At 28.3% G+C, this 17,803-nt stretch overlaps 1 pseudogene; it reads left to right on the top strand.

The window, feature by feature from the left end:
* The first annotated feature begins 14,278 nt into the window (after window positions 1-14,278).
* On the top strand, window positions 14,279-15,538 carry LOC111288263 (protein MEN-8 pseudogene; annotated as a pseudogene).
* The last annotated feature ends 2,265 nt before the right edge of the window (window positions 15,539-17,803 follow it).

Raw genomic sequence — 17,803 nt, 5'->3', positions numbered from 1 at the left:
CAGTGATCTATTTCTCTATAAGAGGTAGTTAAACTTAAGCAGCAACATCCCTTCACCTTTAGGCAAACTCTTCAAAGCTTTAAGTAGCTTTCTTTTTCATATTCTATAAAGACAGTCGATCAAGTGCCAAGTCTATGATATGGTAATTTTGAGAAATGAATGACCTTGCTAACTCTTTTCATGATAGGGTGCAAGTTTTATCAAGCTGGATATACCATCTAGCAATAGAACCTGTTAGACTATCTTGAAACATGCGGATCATGAGCTTTTCATTATAAGTATGTGTAGCCATCTTGTCGTAATACATGGTGACATAAGTCACAAGACATTTGGTTCAATCATATTTTTCAAATTTAGGTAATTTAAATTTAAGAGGAATCACCACATTACACACCAGACATAATTTAAAAGCATCCATGGATCCATAAAAGTCAGTTCCTTTAATAGCTCAAAGTCTCTCTTCTAATAGATTCATCTTTTGAGAAAACGAATCTTCTATTGCCTTAAGGGCATTTAGTTTCAGCTTTTTCCGTTCCTTAAGATCATCTAAATCAAGAAATTGAACAGGATTAGATACTTTTTTAGTAAATGTAGGATTAGTATAAGCCTACAATATTCTTTGGGAAACTGTAAATAACAATTTTGGGTAAACATATGGATATGTCATAAAAAATAAAGCTGTTGTCCTTGTGTCCCTTGAGAAGTTTGAGCTTAGTAAAGACTATACCTAGGTGGATATTTTAAAGGGTCCATAACATCTTAGGATGGGCAGTCTGGCAAAATAAGAGCTTTCTTTATAGCCTTTCTCTTATTCATTTTATTGAACATGTCCATGATTTTTCCTAACTCCCTCTTAATCTCCATTTGAGCTTTCTCCACCTTTTCAATTTGGCTAGCCTATTCTTGCCCCATAAGTTTTACTTAAGTGCGAGCATTATAGCGATGGCGAGTAGGCTGCTCAAAATCTTTTGACGGTTAAGCTATCCTTAAACATTGATTATCACAATTTCAAAAATTAGGATGCTATATTATTATGTAAAAAAGCTTGTGAAATTATCCCAACACTTTGGATAAGTTTTTTTTTTTATGCATATAAATGTATGAAATGTATGTATGTATGAATGTATGAATGCATGAATTTGAGTAATTGCCATATAACACTCTCAATTATTATTCTAATATAATATCCATAAAAATGACTTAACAACAAAGTTCCCTAACCTACTTACATTGATAAAAGCATAGGAAAACTTCTTAACTAATCAACAAATTTTCCTAGTCTACTTACATTGATTAAAACATAAAAAACCTTCATAAAATTCCTAGTTACATAAAGAAATTCCAAGGTTTGAGCTTCCAAAGAAACTTCTTGATTTGTTGAAGTTGATCTTGTATATCTTTCAAGAAGTTCAATAGAAGTTGTCCATTCATTTTAATTGGTTGTACAACTATCTTCAAATCCTTGACCCTTTCTTTCATTTTTGTTGCCATGTAGACAGATTTTACTTATTTGAATGAACAAGTGCTTCAAGTGCCCTTGCTTCTTTATATATGCTTCCCTCTATTGTTCACCCCTATCTCTAAATCTAGCATACATTTTATGTTGCTCAAACTCTTTAGTAAGTTCTACCATAGCCTTTTGTGAAGTTTATAACTAATCTTTCAAGGTTGCAATAGTATCTAAGAGTGAGTCATTATGTTCCTTGATCTTAAGATGCTCATCTTTCCATTTTTGTAGCTCTAACTGCAACTTTCCATTTTCTTTTTGAAACATCCAAGGTCAAAGATTACAAAGGAAGACATCTCATCAAATCTTTAAAATTTTCCTTCCACATGTCATGATCTCAACCAAGCTTTTGAATCTTTCATCTTGCTTTTTCAAATCATTTTGTGACACCTTTGTCTCTTTTTAAGCTTTTTAGTTTGACGCTCTAAATCATCCTTTTCTAATTGAGGCTTTCATTTGGAAACTTCCATTTCTATCAACAGATCTGGTGGCACAACATAGGGTGGAGAACTTAGATCTCATTCTCAAAGAACCATAATGTCTTTTCCTCACCTAATATACTGCACAGCATATTTTAGGGAAGTCCTATGTGTGTTTTCCTATTTTTCCCTTATTGGTTTGTTCCACGCTTGAACAATTTTGGCTATTTTCATTGAAACACTAGTCCCAGTATATGAAAATCCTAATGCATTAAGCCCAAATGTTGTTGGAATAAATTGTTCATAACCAAACTACCTTTACACCATGATAAGAGAATAACTAATCACTTCCCAAAAACCTAAAAGGGGAACCTAAAGCTTATCCTCACAACCATATAGTACTGACCCATAAGGCATATATGCTGCTTTCTATACTACATCTTGACTTGTGAGCTTTCACATAAATGAATACCATTCTTCCTTAGATTTCTGTTCAGGCCAAGTGTTCTCATAAAATCCCTTAACAAAAATATTGAAAGCTAAGTATGGTTTACAAAATTTGCCCTCATTGCTCTCTAAGTGACTTCTGGCCCAAATAACCAATACTTATGCACATCTAGTGAAGCATTCTTTCCCACTTCATCAACAATAATTCAAGGATCTCAATGTCTTTGCCAATATTATAGAAGATGGATCAACATAGTATTCAACTTGTTCAAAGAAGTCATGAATATATCCAATAGCCCTTGGGAATATCACTAACCCATAAATAGCTAAGGCCATCAATTTCATGGCCTTTCATCATCAGAGTAATTGTAAATAAAATCTAGTAAAACACTCCAAGGGATGCATTTACCTTCTTCTATTTTCATACCTATCAATGGTTTGCACATCTTCCCTAATCATATGAGCGAGCTTCTTAGGATACCCATTTTTCTTATTCTTCTAATACCCTTGTTAGAATTTTAGTAATCAAAACAAAGCAAAGCTGAATACTCCTCAATTGTTGGTATCATGTCGACTTCATTGAATATGAAGCATCTATAAAAAGGATCCAAAACCGCATCGAGCTTTAATAAGTTATTGATCTATAGCTACTTGCAGAAGTAACACTAAATCACCATATTTATTGTAGAAAGCTTCTTTCTTTATACAATCCCATAGCTTCCAAATATTAGTAAAGTTAGTCAGATCATTTTGTTTAAGATCAAGGTGAACTCTTTTTAGGATAGTAGAAATGTAATTAGCTGGCAGGCAATTACCTTTCTTGCATTGAGATTCCTTTAATCTGAACTTCAAATTGGCCAGAGACTCATTCAATGGAATAATAAACTTAAATTGCTTTAAATGGGCCATGGATATAAGTGAGAACTCTTTGTTAAGAAATTGTTATGTGGCAATCACTCGTTATGACATATTCGAATGATGCAAATGCATGTTAAAAAAGAATCAAATGAAATAACTGCAACAAAAATAAAGGTTAGGATATTCCTTTTTGTGTCCTAATTTAGGTTTTTCTAAACAAATGGGTAGGCATGGCTCTATCCGATGAGAGGCCTCTTAAGTTATTCTATATGCAGGATTAGGATATTTTGATAATCTAAAGGCTCTCAATTTGTTTCCTACATCATCTTCTATTACAAACTAGTAAAACATCCCAATATTTACCTATAACATGCTTTAAATGGAAAGGGTTCAATTTGAGTGAGAGTTTTCGCTAGCTTACATGGAGGTTATCATCTCACGAGAGTATAGGTACTTATTCCCTTCTAAAACAAGACAAAGCTTGGGTAAAGAGCTTAATGCTTGAAATGCATGTGCAGTGTATGTCTAGGAACATAAAAATAATTAAACAAACTTTCTTGCTTAAAAAATAAATGAAACAAAAAGAACAAACAAATTAGTAAACATGAAAAATAACAAAAATAATTAAATTAAGACCATCAAAATAAAGCTTAAAACATCTAAAATTAAAAATTGGCTTGACTCTCTAAGTCCTTAGTGGAGTCGTCAAATTGTTATAACATGTGTAGTTCTAAAACTAACTCATTAAACATAAAATATTAAGTCACCATCAATCTTTTTTATCTAGATATGATTAGCTACCTAAGTGAATCTATCCCTTCTAAAGAGTTCCTAAGCTTGACTAAGGATTCCTAAAAAGAATGGGCTCTAGTCCTTTAAATAGAACTAAGTTCGAAATTTTGGTTACACATAAGGCTATAGCACTCCAACAATATCCATAAATTGGTACCAATTAATCTTAAATTATCTTTAGCCTTAATTAACATAGTCCTAAATTATTCCTAATTGTTTTTGTTAATTTAAATATTTAAATATTGGACATATTTTTAGGTTTTCTCCAACTCTTTGGTCGATCCCTTAAAAATATTCCTCATATCAAAAGTATTCAAATAACATGCTTGTTTCTTTGAATAGGCTCTGTCATCAAATTTATTAAATATTTTATAAAAAAATATACATAGTAAAATACATTGTCAAATTCATAAAATACAATAATGAAATATATAAATCAATAAAATGTAATAAAATACAATAATCATAATTACAATCTAATCAATCATAAATCATCACAATTTGCTCCCAATTTTAATTTTTCAAATTAGAAATAAATAAAATTTCTTATATCAAAATCAATTTCTAAATCCTCAAACGCTTTGATCGAATTTAGAAAAAGTCCCCTTACCTAGAAATTTTTAAGAAAATTACACACCCATAACTTTATTAAAATTCAATCTTTGGATGAAATTTTATTTATCCCTAATTTTATTTTATTTAACGAATTAACTAAAAAATATATAAATATTACAATAATTAAATAATAAAGAAATAAATAACTAAATGACTAAAAGAAAAAAGAAAAAAATCAAAACAAAAAATACAAAGAAAATAAAAAAGGAAAATCACGCAAATGGGTCAGACCTTACCTTGGGTCCACACGTGGGTTGCAAACGAGTCAAGTGTGGGTCTTCAAAATTCTTTTAAGCCAAAATGGTGTCATTTAGGGAAGGTTTAAAAACCAAAAAAAAAAAAAAAAATTCCTTCACTTTTTCTGCTTAACCTTCTTTCTCTAAAAAACTTTCCTCTAACTTCTCTCTAGACTAGTTTGAATACCGATTAAGAACTTCAAGCAAATCCAAATCACGATGAAAATTTTCAAAAAATGGTGATGGGAACTTCAATCTTGGCTAGAAACTTTAACCAGAAAATTCAACCCACTGAAAAATTGATTAAAAACTTCAAGGTTCACCGAGAAATTGATAAGAAAATTCAAACAACCCAAAAAATTCCCAAATTTTTCCAAAAAAACCCAAAAACAAAAAAAAAAGTAAAATTGAACCATTTTTTTTTTCTTTTGTTTTCACAAATCTAAACTCTCTTAATTCTTAATTGACCTATAGTCTAAACAACAACTTTTCCTACAATCTAAACAATACTACCTATTTTTTCACGATTTTTCTATCTTTCCTACTAACTTTCTTGATGACTTTTTTTTTTTTTTTTCGCTTTTTTCTTAATAGTTTTTGATGGATCCTAATTTGGTCATTTTATAGGCCTATAATTTCAATTACAATAGGAAATCGATTTTCCATGTTATAATCTCCTAATCAAATTCACTTTTGGATTTTTAATCTAAATTCACCTCTCAAACCAATTCCCTTTTTCAATTGAAATACTTTGTCTTCAAACTGAATCAAACTCTTTTTTTCTTTTCTTTTTTTTTTAATTTAACAAAAATCAAGCCAAATCCTATAAAATTCAACCCTAAAGAAAATGGAATGTCTACAAGAGAAGTATAAAATTCTTGTTCTCTTTCAAAGTAAACCAACAAAATTTGAGAAAAATTATCAAGGAATGAATTGAACCAATAAAAACAAAACAAATAGTTTACTTATTTGCACAAAACTTCATTCCTCAAAACTCTCGCACATATGATAAATATAAAACAATAGTCTCCCCCTCACGTGTGAGTTCCTCAAAATAAATATTAAATTTTCTTTAAAACACACTGTCAACAAATAACAACAAGTATGCCTTTGAATATCGATAATTGCTAGGTTTGATAATATTAGCTAAGATAATCAAACCAATATCTTAATTGAGAGTTAAACAAGTAAAATGAATATTTGTCAAAATAAAATTATATTTCAACAACTTTCAATTTTACTTAAGATAAATTAAGATATCATAAAAGATCTAAAACTTTCTTGTATTGAAGCTAACATTCTTGGCTATCATAAAACACTATAAAACAAATGTATATCCTTAAATCTGATAAATTAAAGTGACTAAAATTTATACATTTAGTATATTGTACAAAAGATCCAAGAACTTATCTCTAATGGCAAATATTAACTTATGATGATAATTATCCAATTATATTGAAATCAAGAATAAAAACCAATCATAATCCAAACAAATAAGACTTTAATTAGTCTAACATATTTACTAGTCTTATCAATAACAACCAAGGTGCCTTATGACAATTTTAATCTTGGAGTCTTAGACATTCTTTTAAAGAAAATATCATAATTTTGTGTGATCATACCTCAATAAAAAATACAAATACTTTTGAAAGTACATCCCCTTTTGGTAAATAAATTCCATAGGTCTATGTATCTTTTCACTTCACAAAAATGGTTCACAATTATTTCTAAATTAAAAACATATAATCACCTTTTCAAGGTATGTAATCACGTGTAGTAACTTAGAGATAATCCAAACAACATAAGAACCTACATAATCATTATATTTCTACTGATTTTCTTATGTCTATTTAAACATGTGATCTTTCCAAGCTAGATACTAATCTAAATGTACCTTTATGAATCATTAAAAATTAAATTTTAGAATGTCTATTATCATTTTATGCCCCTTAAAAATTTTCAAATCATGCTCTATGATCATTCTTCAATCAATATAAACACTTAACACGCCACACTACCAAGTAAATTGTCTTAACAATTAATAATATTTTGTTATTGCATTTCAATCTTTCAAGTATGACTATAAGAAATTTTAAAATAAAAAATTGAACAACCAAAAAGATCATCTACCAATGTAGGTGCTTTATATTTACATGAGATTCAATAAATTACATAATTTTAATACCATAAGTCTCAACATAATAGCATTGATTAATGTCAATAATATATAATTTTTCCAGGTAATCATATACAGATAATAATTATGGTATAAATCAATGTCATTTACATGATAATGTTCATGTGAGGGACATAATATTTGCAAAATCACTTAGCATGAGTTGTGATATAAACATTAAGGCAAGTTAATTTAAAAAGCTTTAACAACAATACAATTTAATTAAAATCTTAAATTTTGCAAAACTAATTTTTGCTTACTTTTACAAGCTGAACTTTTACTCATATCCATTTACTTTCACAACTCATTTTTTTATTACCCAAGATTTTTATGATAATATTTACTTAGTTTTATGATACTAAAAGCATGCTCTAAATACTTACTAAGAAATAAAATTTTACTCACTACTCTCTTAAAATATCATAATTAAAAAATAATTAATATCTTATAAGAGCATATTTGATTTAGTAATTATTTTGTAAAAGCAAAAGATTTTAAAAGCTACTCTTACGATATATCTTAAACAAATTCACTTTACAATTATTTACACATGTTATTTCCCATAACATAATTGCATAACTTTAACAACAAAATTCTCCCATTGTTTCATTATACTAGTGTAAAATCTAGATGTTTTTTTATAAATCATTATAGCCAATAATATTATTTTATATGTCCATGAAAAATATGAGTTTCTAAAATATATATCACATTATGCACTTTATTAGGTTTTAAACTTAATGCCTAAAATTGTAAACTATAATTATGTGATATATAAAACTAAAACATTGTAAGCATGCTAAATATATTTATCACACATAACACATGCTTTCAAAATAATCAAACTTAATTGCACATATCATATTTTACATGAGCATAATCACTCATAAAGTTAGTTTTCAAACAATTATATATTGTAACAAAACAATATAATAAACTTACAAATTATGCATGTGACAATTATTTTCATGGATTCATATTACTAGAAAATATTTTATATTTACAAAATGCAACATTTTAACAATCAAACAATAATCAATAAAAAAGTTCAAAACTTAACGATTATGTCTAAGAAAACACCTATCACTTAATTAAGCTATAAATCACCTTTTATCATTTTTAATTAAAGCTACTTAATATTTATCACTAAAATCACCTATAGTATTCAAGACAAAAAAAATGCAACTTTTTCACATATGAGCAACATTAGACCTTCTAGACCAATATACTCTCAACCATGATACTTATATCCATTTCAAATTACCAAACACAATAACCCCATTTAGGCAAATGATTGTATAAGGCAATTTGAAAATACTCTTATTCTTATGCATGAGAAAATCTTACAAATTTTAATGAGTAAGCCACTTTGACAACCAAACTCCTACATTAACCAATTGTATATTCTCACACCAAGAAACTTAGATTACATATAACTATAGTTTTGCATACTTAGCTAAGTGCATACATTTTGATCACTCCTTGTGAGATACTTGACCATAATGTATCTCTTTAGGTCATTAAAGAGTTGATCGCTTCATATGAGACACTAACAATTAATGTGTATCTTGATTGTTCATTATAAATAGGATCATTCCTTATAAGATACTTAAACTAAATGTGTCATTTTGGATCAACAACTAATTTTGCATTCAAAATCCAAGTGTCTTGAAATTTATGAATAAATTAATAATAAATTCATAAATTATTTTTATGTATTATCTATCACAACATAAATTTCACAAATTAATGATGATACATAACTCTAAAACTATCACAGAAAAATTAATCAAGACAACAATTTTAAACTTCAATTATTTCAAATAAATGATAATTCAATATTATATAACAATCATATGAAATTATAAAATAAATTATCAATTTGGTATTGGCTGTACCATAACATCATAGAGTTCAAACCCAAATTGCCTTAACAATCACTACTGCATTTAAACAAAAGTCCAAAAATCAATAAAATACATTTTACTTAATTTATTCAATTATGCATGTAACTTCAAGTTGATAGTACGTAAAATTTATAAAACATGTGGAGATAGTACATACCTCTAATAGACTCCCAATATGTCAAAATATTTTATCATGAAATAATTTATCAGAAAACATGTGCATAATATTTAATAATTACTTAATTATGCATGAATATAAAATAATAAATATTTGATGCAATCAAAAAATTCTAAAAAAACTAATATAAAATCATAATTAAAATTTCGAGTAGGATAGAAGCAACTAGGGCAAAAATGGCTATTAGGGTAAGTCACACTAGCTACACATGCCATTAATTGCAAGTGGGCTTCCTCCTAACGTCAGGGTTAAGCTTCTTCAACATTTAGCCAGGTCGATCCAACCCAATTGAGGCTGTTTCTAACCTATTCAAGTCTATTTCAATTTTTTTCTTCAATTTTTCATGCATTTCTTTGATTTTTGATGCAATTAAATCCTTTAAACATTAATTAACACATGAATTTACAAAAGCCATGCTTTAAATTGTATGAAAATAGCTTAAATCAAGATAAATTAAGCAAAACATTTTCAAGTTCAATACTCATGCCAAACTAGCTTTTGTTTCTTGATTTATTTTTTCAGTTTTGATTCTTTTTCTTTGTGTTTTAATGCAATTAAATGTACTAAACTTCAATTAACACATGTATCTACAAAAATCATGCAAAAAAACACATTGAAAACGCATGAATCTTCATGAACTGCAAAAAATATTTTTGGTTTAAGAAAAATGTGTACTACCCACTTCAATTTTCTTAATATCTAACCACGTAAACTTATATTTTATAGAATCTAACACATTGACTCATCCTTATAATACATGGGTAACAATATTGAAGGACGAATTTGAATTAAAATACATAAAATATCAAGGTTGTAATTAAATCTTGAATTAGGTTTAAATCTTGAACCTAAATCTTCAAATTTTGATTTCTCTCTCTATAGGATGAATTAAGAAATATTCCATACATTGTTTTCAATCTTCTAACAAAGAAAAATAAAAGCCCTAAGTCAATTTTAAGAAAAGAAAATTGCAAAGTAGGATTGTGTCAAACACAAGATTTTACCCCAAAACTTAATTTCAAGTGAAATTAAAATTTAAAAATATAATTTTGGGTCCTAATATCTCATAATTAGGCTCTAATACCACATGTAAGCATAACTTTAAATTTCCAGAATTATATGTGAATATTAGAATACCAAATTTGATCATATTGCATACATGATTGGGCAATCATAAATGATAAGTGAAAGCAACATCAATTATTGAAAAGACTAGGTTTTTTTTTTTTTTTGCTTTTTTCTTACAAGCGACTTTTAATGGGTAGATATCATTATTTAGAAGTGAAGAGAAAACTTTAGCCAATTTTTATTAAAACCCTATAAACCCCATCATCAAAAATTTACTATGTGAAAGGCTTACACAGCTGTCAAACCACATTGACCCAATAAGATATGCAAAGCTCATACATAAATGATCATAATTAATTATATGGGCTTTCATTTTTTATTTTTTTTTTGTGCTTAGCCAAAATTTATTAAAGTAACCATAAGGTTACAAAGCTAATCTAGACTAGCAAAGACAAGATCCAAATAACCAATACAAACCATTTAAGTATCAAAGAATGCCTAAATGTAAATCGAAGAAAAACATCTTACCAGCTCTCTAGAATAGTTAAGAACGATCAAGATATAAAACAAAAATCCAGAATGTGATCAACTATGAAAATGCCTACCATACTTGAGTTTTGAAGGAAAAAATAAAAAGCTAATCATAAAAACCAAGAAAAAGGATAAGCTTATGGATTCAGAGATAGAAAGCAAGTACCGACCAATCGATGATAGAATCGACCACCCTATCATAAAATATAAAACCACCATGCGACAACTATCGAATACTAACTGCTAGCATTATCATCAAGATCCTTCCGTTCCATTTCCATTAGCTTGTCAATAATAATTTCTTTATCACCATTCAATGAAAACGCAAGCCATTTCCCAAGCTCCCAAGTTTTGATAGTCTCTGCTCTATACAATGAATTCACCCGTCAAATATCATTATCTGAGATGCTATTATCTTTTTCAATTATCACAAAAAGATCATGAATACACAATGGAATCTTTAAAACCTTCTTCCTACTCTATTTGTAGTTTTTCTATTTTTTTCTTAATTTTGTGACCTTTTAGATTCTTCTTTCATGAGTAATCAAGATGGTCCGTAATGTCTTCATAATTAACACCATACTTCTCATCTTCCTTTTTTAATTCACCTTCATCATTTTAGATAGATTTTTCATCTTTTGCCTTCTCAACTTTCTCAACTCAATTCATTGGATTTGAGCTTAACCAATCTTCTAATAATCTCTTGCCTTAATTACCCCCTCACCATTACCACATTCAACCATTTCTAGACAACCATCAATGTTGTTAGGCTCTTCCGTTATTTCATAAGAAGTTTAAATCACTTTACAATCATCATAACTTCTTTCGATAGATTTACAAATGATAAATTCTCATTCACTATTCATCACAAGATCAAGGCTCTCTGTATTTTTTTGCATTGGATCAATATTAGGAAAATCTGAAGACCCCGCACCACTAAGAGATTGCTTATCATCAATCGAAGGGCAAACTTGTACTAGTCATCCCCTAACTCCTTGGCCTATACATGGTTAGCCACCTCTACTAAATAATTCTCATGTGACAACTCCTTTTCACTGTTCTGCGTACTCCCTTTTGAATTCTCTGAGACATAAGTTTTTAGTATTGAATCTAGATTAATTTTGATAACTAAAAACCCTTTGTCTAAATACACTTAAATATGATTATACGCAACACCATAAGAAACAGAAACCAAACTCTTAGTAACCTTTTCCCCTACCTTGCAAGAATCATCAATATTCTAGGTTTCGATAAACTACTTTTATGGCTGCTAGAGTCATTTACATTTTCTTGCCACATATCTTTGACCATCTCTACATAAGATTTGTTAAAAAAGGCCTCAAGCCTACTACTAGGTTATCTAATCTTAGCAGTCCTTGCATGTTGAACTTGATCTATAAAATCGGATATTCCTTTAGCTTAGAAAAACCTAAGCTTATAAGTACTAATCCAGATACCATTCAAAACTTCAAGTAAATACTCAATATCCTTAACATTCCTAAAACTGACAAACCAATATCTTTGACCTCGAACATTTCTTTTAGCAGGAATGTAAACATTGACAATGTCACCGTACCATTTGAACAATTCCCAAAAAATGAGCAGTATACCATAGATCAAGGAAGTTAGAAAAATGAAATAGTGCTGAAATACCTTCACCTTAAAAATTTGCATTGGATTGATGATGTTGGTGATCTTTCTGGCTTTTAGAATGCTACCTGAAAACTCTCTATGTTTCCCTTTTAGATACCATATCCAGATTAACATATGTTTATACAAGAACAACCCCTGGATACATATTTGACATGACAAGTAATCAGACCAAAGTCAGCCCTCTTAAATTCAGCTCTTAACAGCAAAATAGAAGGCTTGGGAAATGCTTGTGTATGTAAGAGCTAGGGCATGCAAGTATAAGGCTACTATGAGTAGTGGAAAGTTGGTGCGGCTCTTTAAGGAATTTTGTCAAGCAGGTGGTGGGTGCCAATTTAGGAAGGAGTTTTTGGAAAAAAAAATGAGATTGATGGGCTCTCGTGCTTGTCTTGTATTAGGATTAAATTTACCAACCTATTTTATTAAGTTATAAAATTCCCAATTAATAGTAACACACTGAAAAATTTAACAAGAAACGCACGGGAAGATTTAGAAAATTGTTTCAGAAGGGAACTCTTGATTAACTTCATGTGCATGAATTGTGATTTTGTTTCGAAAAATAATTTGTATTTATGCGTGACTGTAAGGAACCCCAATTTATTTGGAATAGGTGGTTAAATGGTTCTCATATTGAACATTTTAATTCCCTGACCTTGCGTGTTTGACATCTTTATAATTTTATAGGTAGCACATTTTAAGGGAAGGTAATATACAGTGATCAATTTGTTTTGGTTTGTGGTATGACACATTTGGAGACTTCGAAATAGCTAGGTGTGTATTTCAGAATGGTTTTTAATGGCCCACCAATGTTATTTTTGCCATTGTTGCCAGCATTCATGAATATATGACATATAGGATTTTGGTTAGAGTTGTTGCATCCTGCCAAATTAAACATATTGCTTGGCAGACTCCACCGTAAAGGTTTTGTGATGCTTAATGTTGATGCTTCAGCTCCAATTAATTCAGGGAATTTGGCTATTGTTGGCTCTATAAGGATAGTAATGGCTAATGGCTTTTCGGTTTCACTAGAAATTTTGGTTGGGGTAGTATTCTCAAGGCGAAAATGTGTATGCAATTCTTAATTTTTTGCAAGTTGCATGGGATTATAGTTGTTGGTTTTTTTTTTTTTAATCTTGAATTTTGATTCTCTCATGGCAGCTCATAAAGTAATCCATGAACTTTTAACCAAAAGATTATTTTTATTAGGAACTATTTATTTGCCAAGGCTATTGGCAAGAAATTGTCATTGTCATGTTGTCCACACATATTTTGTACAGATTTTCTTGTAAGTATGACACATAGTGGTAGCTTTGAGTTGATGAATTTGTATAATCGTCTTGAAGCTTTGTTTAGGCTTATGCAAGATGATTTGTTATGAATTGTAGGGCCTAGATCCTATATTATTCAAGTGATTTAAACCGCGACCAAAAAAAAAATTAAATAAAAAAACCCTAGCACTGCTCATTTTTTATTTTCTTCAAAATTTTATAGCTTGTAAAAGAAATAATTCTTAATTATCAATTATACAATATTTTCGAATAATGAAAAATAAAATTCACCATCAACATATAAATTACATATATAAAATTGGATAATAATCACAATTAAACTATTAATAAAAATTAAATAATCAAAACTATTAAGACTACAGCTTTGTTTTAAAGTAAATATTATTATATGAATAGAATTAGAAGTTAACTAATTATTAATTGATTTATAATATTAATTTTTATAATTGTTAAATTAAAAATAATTTAAAATAAGAAAACGACAAATATTGTCAACATTGTAGAGTGCAGTTAGTTATACACAGACGATCAAGAAATGTAATCCTTGAACTATCCTAGCACAACAAAATTATGATGTGCTAGAAACTTGAGATAGGTAACTCACGCAATGGAACACTCTAAACATCCAAAACCTAACTATAAACAGTCTAAAATCCCGATGAATAAGACACAAAACTGAGAAAGAAATTAACCAAGATTTAGACAGGATAAATTTAGTCATGGCAGTTCTCAAGTCACTGGTGCATCTCAGTTCCAAAGCTGCAGCTGCAGCACTACTCCTGTTGTTGGCTGTAGCCGCAGTGCAGACCCAGACGGCAAAGGCGCAGAGCTGCGCAAATGTGCTCACCAACCTGAATGTGTGCGCACCCTTTGTGGTGCCTGGTGCTACTGAGACCAATCCTAGTTCTGAGTGTTGTGGTGCACTCCAATCTGTGCAGCATGACTGCCTCTGCAGCACTCTCACAATTGCTTCTCGACTCCCTTCTCAATGCAATCTCCCTCCTCTCAATTGTGGTAACTGATAGTAAGTTATGTGTTTTTTTTTTTTTTCTCTTTTTTTTTTGTTGTTTTTTGTTGTATTTTTTGTTGTCCAATTTAGCTTATATTTAGGTAACATTTCCTCATTCTATGTGCAGATATGCAAATTAGTGCATGAAGGTGATGCCAGAGTGGTGCAAGTGGGTAGAAAATAAGGCCGGAATTTAATCATATTGTCCTTTTTTATTTTTAATGTGTTTCCCTATCTGTGACCGAGCAATGCAATGGAGATCAAAGAGAACTTAATCAGTATTGAGAAATAAAAATATCTTTCTCTTTGAGGAAAACTGAGAGCAGCAAGTTTCTTCCTTTTTCTTTTTTTTTTGTTAAAAAGTGAATCCTTCCATTTATCTAAAGAAGAAAGAAAAACCTGCAAAAGAAAGCCTAAAAAAGAACACATTACGGCAGAGTATGAACTCAAACCATCAGACGAAACCCCATGTGTCTCTGGATTTCGGTTAATCTCCCCAAAGCACTGTCAACCTGTCATAAAAATCCAAGACAGACTAAGAGCTAACTGATGCAATCACAGATTGTTTAAATGTTGATATCAAACCAGCCCATACGAAACATCTCTAGCCTTTTATCCCTTAAAATTTCCACAAAAGCTATGAAATTTGAATACATCCAAAGCACCGTATCTCTGGGTATATTTTTAGAACAGAAATCTATAAAACTCTTATTGGAATAAGAAAGTTTTAGATGGTTTGCCCATGCTATCATTTCTTTGATTCCCATTAACATCAATTCTGCCTAAGCCTGCCAAAATTAAAACTGTTGCACAAGTACTACAAAAAAAAAAAAAAATTTTCAATTTCTTCATAGGTCTGAGCTTCACTCCCCTTTTTCCTCTCTACAACATGCCCTATATATGTAAATTTAAAACAATGCATACAATTACAATGTGTTTCATGGAAAATATGCAAGTTTTAATTTGTCATGAAGTATGAAATTAACTATCTTTCAATAATAGAAATATTAAACATTTTTCTATTTGTTGTTTTATAGTAAAATAAAATAGTACAAGTAATATTCATTGTGAAAGTGTGGTGATAAACAATTCTTCAATACTAAAATACCGATATTCATAAATAATTCTTCTTAATTTTATAACAAACATAAATTTACGATTTTTAATTAGTAATTAATAATAGCATAATTATACTGTAATCATCCAAAATATAGTCTCCAATACATGAAATAATGGGTCAGTCTGATGGATGCTTTACGAGTTATGACCAATGCATGAAATAAAGGGCTAAAAGCCCCAAAACCGTTTGGAGGTTGCTGAGGTCCATGCTTATGAAAATCCTCTATCTTCTTCCTTTTAATTGAGCTGAAATTATCAGATAGCCAAATTTCTGAAATTTCTAGGTGTATTTAAATTTACAGGACATACATGCATGCGACAGGTTTCATTAAAATCAATCACAATTTCATTTTTCGTCCATAAATCTAGGATTTGAAGAAGGAAATGATTACATTTTTTCAAATTATATAATTTGACCGAAAGAAATTATAGTATAGTATGTACTCTCCGTCTTTTTTTCATTTTATAATCTTTTTATTGGATGTCTTAAAAAAAAAGTTTTAATATTTAAAATTTTATTTTTTTATATTTTAAAATTATTTTTTATGATTTTTTAATTTTTAACATTAAAAATCATAAAAATAAAATTTTATAAAAAAATTTAAATTTTAATATTAAATACATTAAAATCTAAATATTTTTTTAAAATTTTGTAAAAGTTCGATAACACTTAAATAATTTGAAACAGAGAGTATAATTTTGCAGTTGTACATATCATCCTTTTTTTTATTTTGTTGTTTTTTTAATATTTAATAATTTTTATAAAAATATATATTTTAAAGATTTTTTATATGAGATTTACTTACACCAAACTTTTTTTACTTTTTCTTTTTTTACCGTTTTTACTTTTTAGTTTTTTTACAATATTTAATAAATATTTTTTTTAGATTTTTTATGTGAAATCTACTTTATATCAAAGATACATAGTGTTTTTTTTTTTTTCCTTTCTTCTATTTTTATATATTTAAAAAATAATTTTTTTAATTTTAATTTTTTATGAGATTCATTTTATATCAAAAATATGTTACATGTCAAGTCTTTAGATTATTTTTTATTTTTTTATTTTCTTTTTTTAAATATTTAATAAACATTTTTAAAAGATTTTAAAATTTCTTGAATATAGGGTCTATTTGATATTATTATTAAACCTTGCAAATGTACGGATTTGCATTGTGTCAGTGGTCAAGCCCTTTTTTTTTATTTTTTACTTTTTTTTTAATATTTAATAAAACTTTTTAAAATTATACAATCTTTAAAGATTTTTTGTGGAAACTACTTAAACTAATTTTTTTTGCTTATTTACCTTTTTTTTTGTAAAATATTTAATAAATACTTTTTTAGATTTTATTTTTGTGTGTGAGCCACTTTATACTAAAATTATGCCACATTTTTTTTACTTTTTCTTTCTTCTTTTTTTTATATTTAATGAATAATTTTTTAGATTTTAATTTTTTGTGAGACCCATTGATATTAAAAGTGTGTCACATGTCAAGTCAATTTTTTTTCAATTTCTTTTTTATTTTTATTCTTTTATAAATATTTAATCAATATTCATAAAATTTTTAAAATTTTTTTAATATGGAGTCCATCTAATATTATTATTTAAAATATATTTTTTTGTTATTTTACTTTTTTAATTTAATAAATTGAAAAAAAATTAACCAAGGTGTTAATGTCACATCCATTTTTTTATTTTAAATATTTTTAGTCTTTTTTATTTAAAATTCATGGTATAAAATTTTCAATAAAATCTCATTACTGTTGATATCACATGTCGACCTAATTTTTTTCTCTTTGGCTTTTCAATTTTTTCTTTTTTTTTAGTTTTTTCTTCATTTCTTTTTTCAAATAGATTCTTTAAAAAAAATGATTGTGTACACATGACATCCTATTTCGTTTTTTCCTTACACCTTTTTTTTTTTCAATTAGATAATTTGTGTACCAAAAAAAACTAGTAAATAAATTTTTTAAGAAAAATATCAATAAAGATATGTATGACAAA

This window comes from Durio zibethinus, chromosome 17 (assembly GCF_047325235.1).
Source record: "Durio zibethinus cultivar Kanyao isolate XHJ-2024 chromosome 17, ASM4732523v1, whole genome shotgun sequence".
Classification (NCBI taxonomy): domain Eukaryota; kingdom Viridiplantae; phylum Streptophyta; class Magnoliopsida; order Malvales; family Malvaceae; genus Durio; species Durio zibethinus.
The sequence above is the reverse complement of the archived record's forward strand: the minus strand, read 5'-3'. Positions and strand labels throughout refer to the sequence as shown.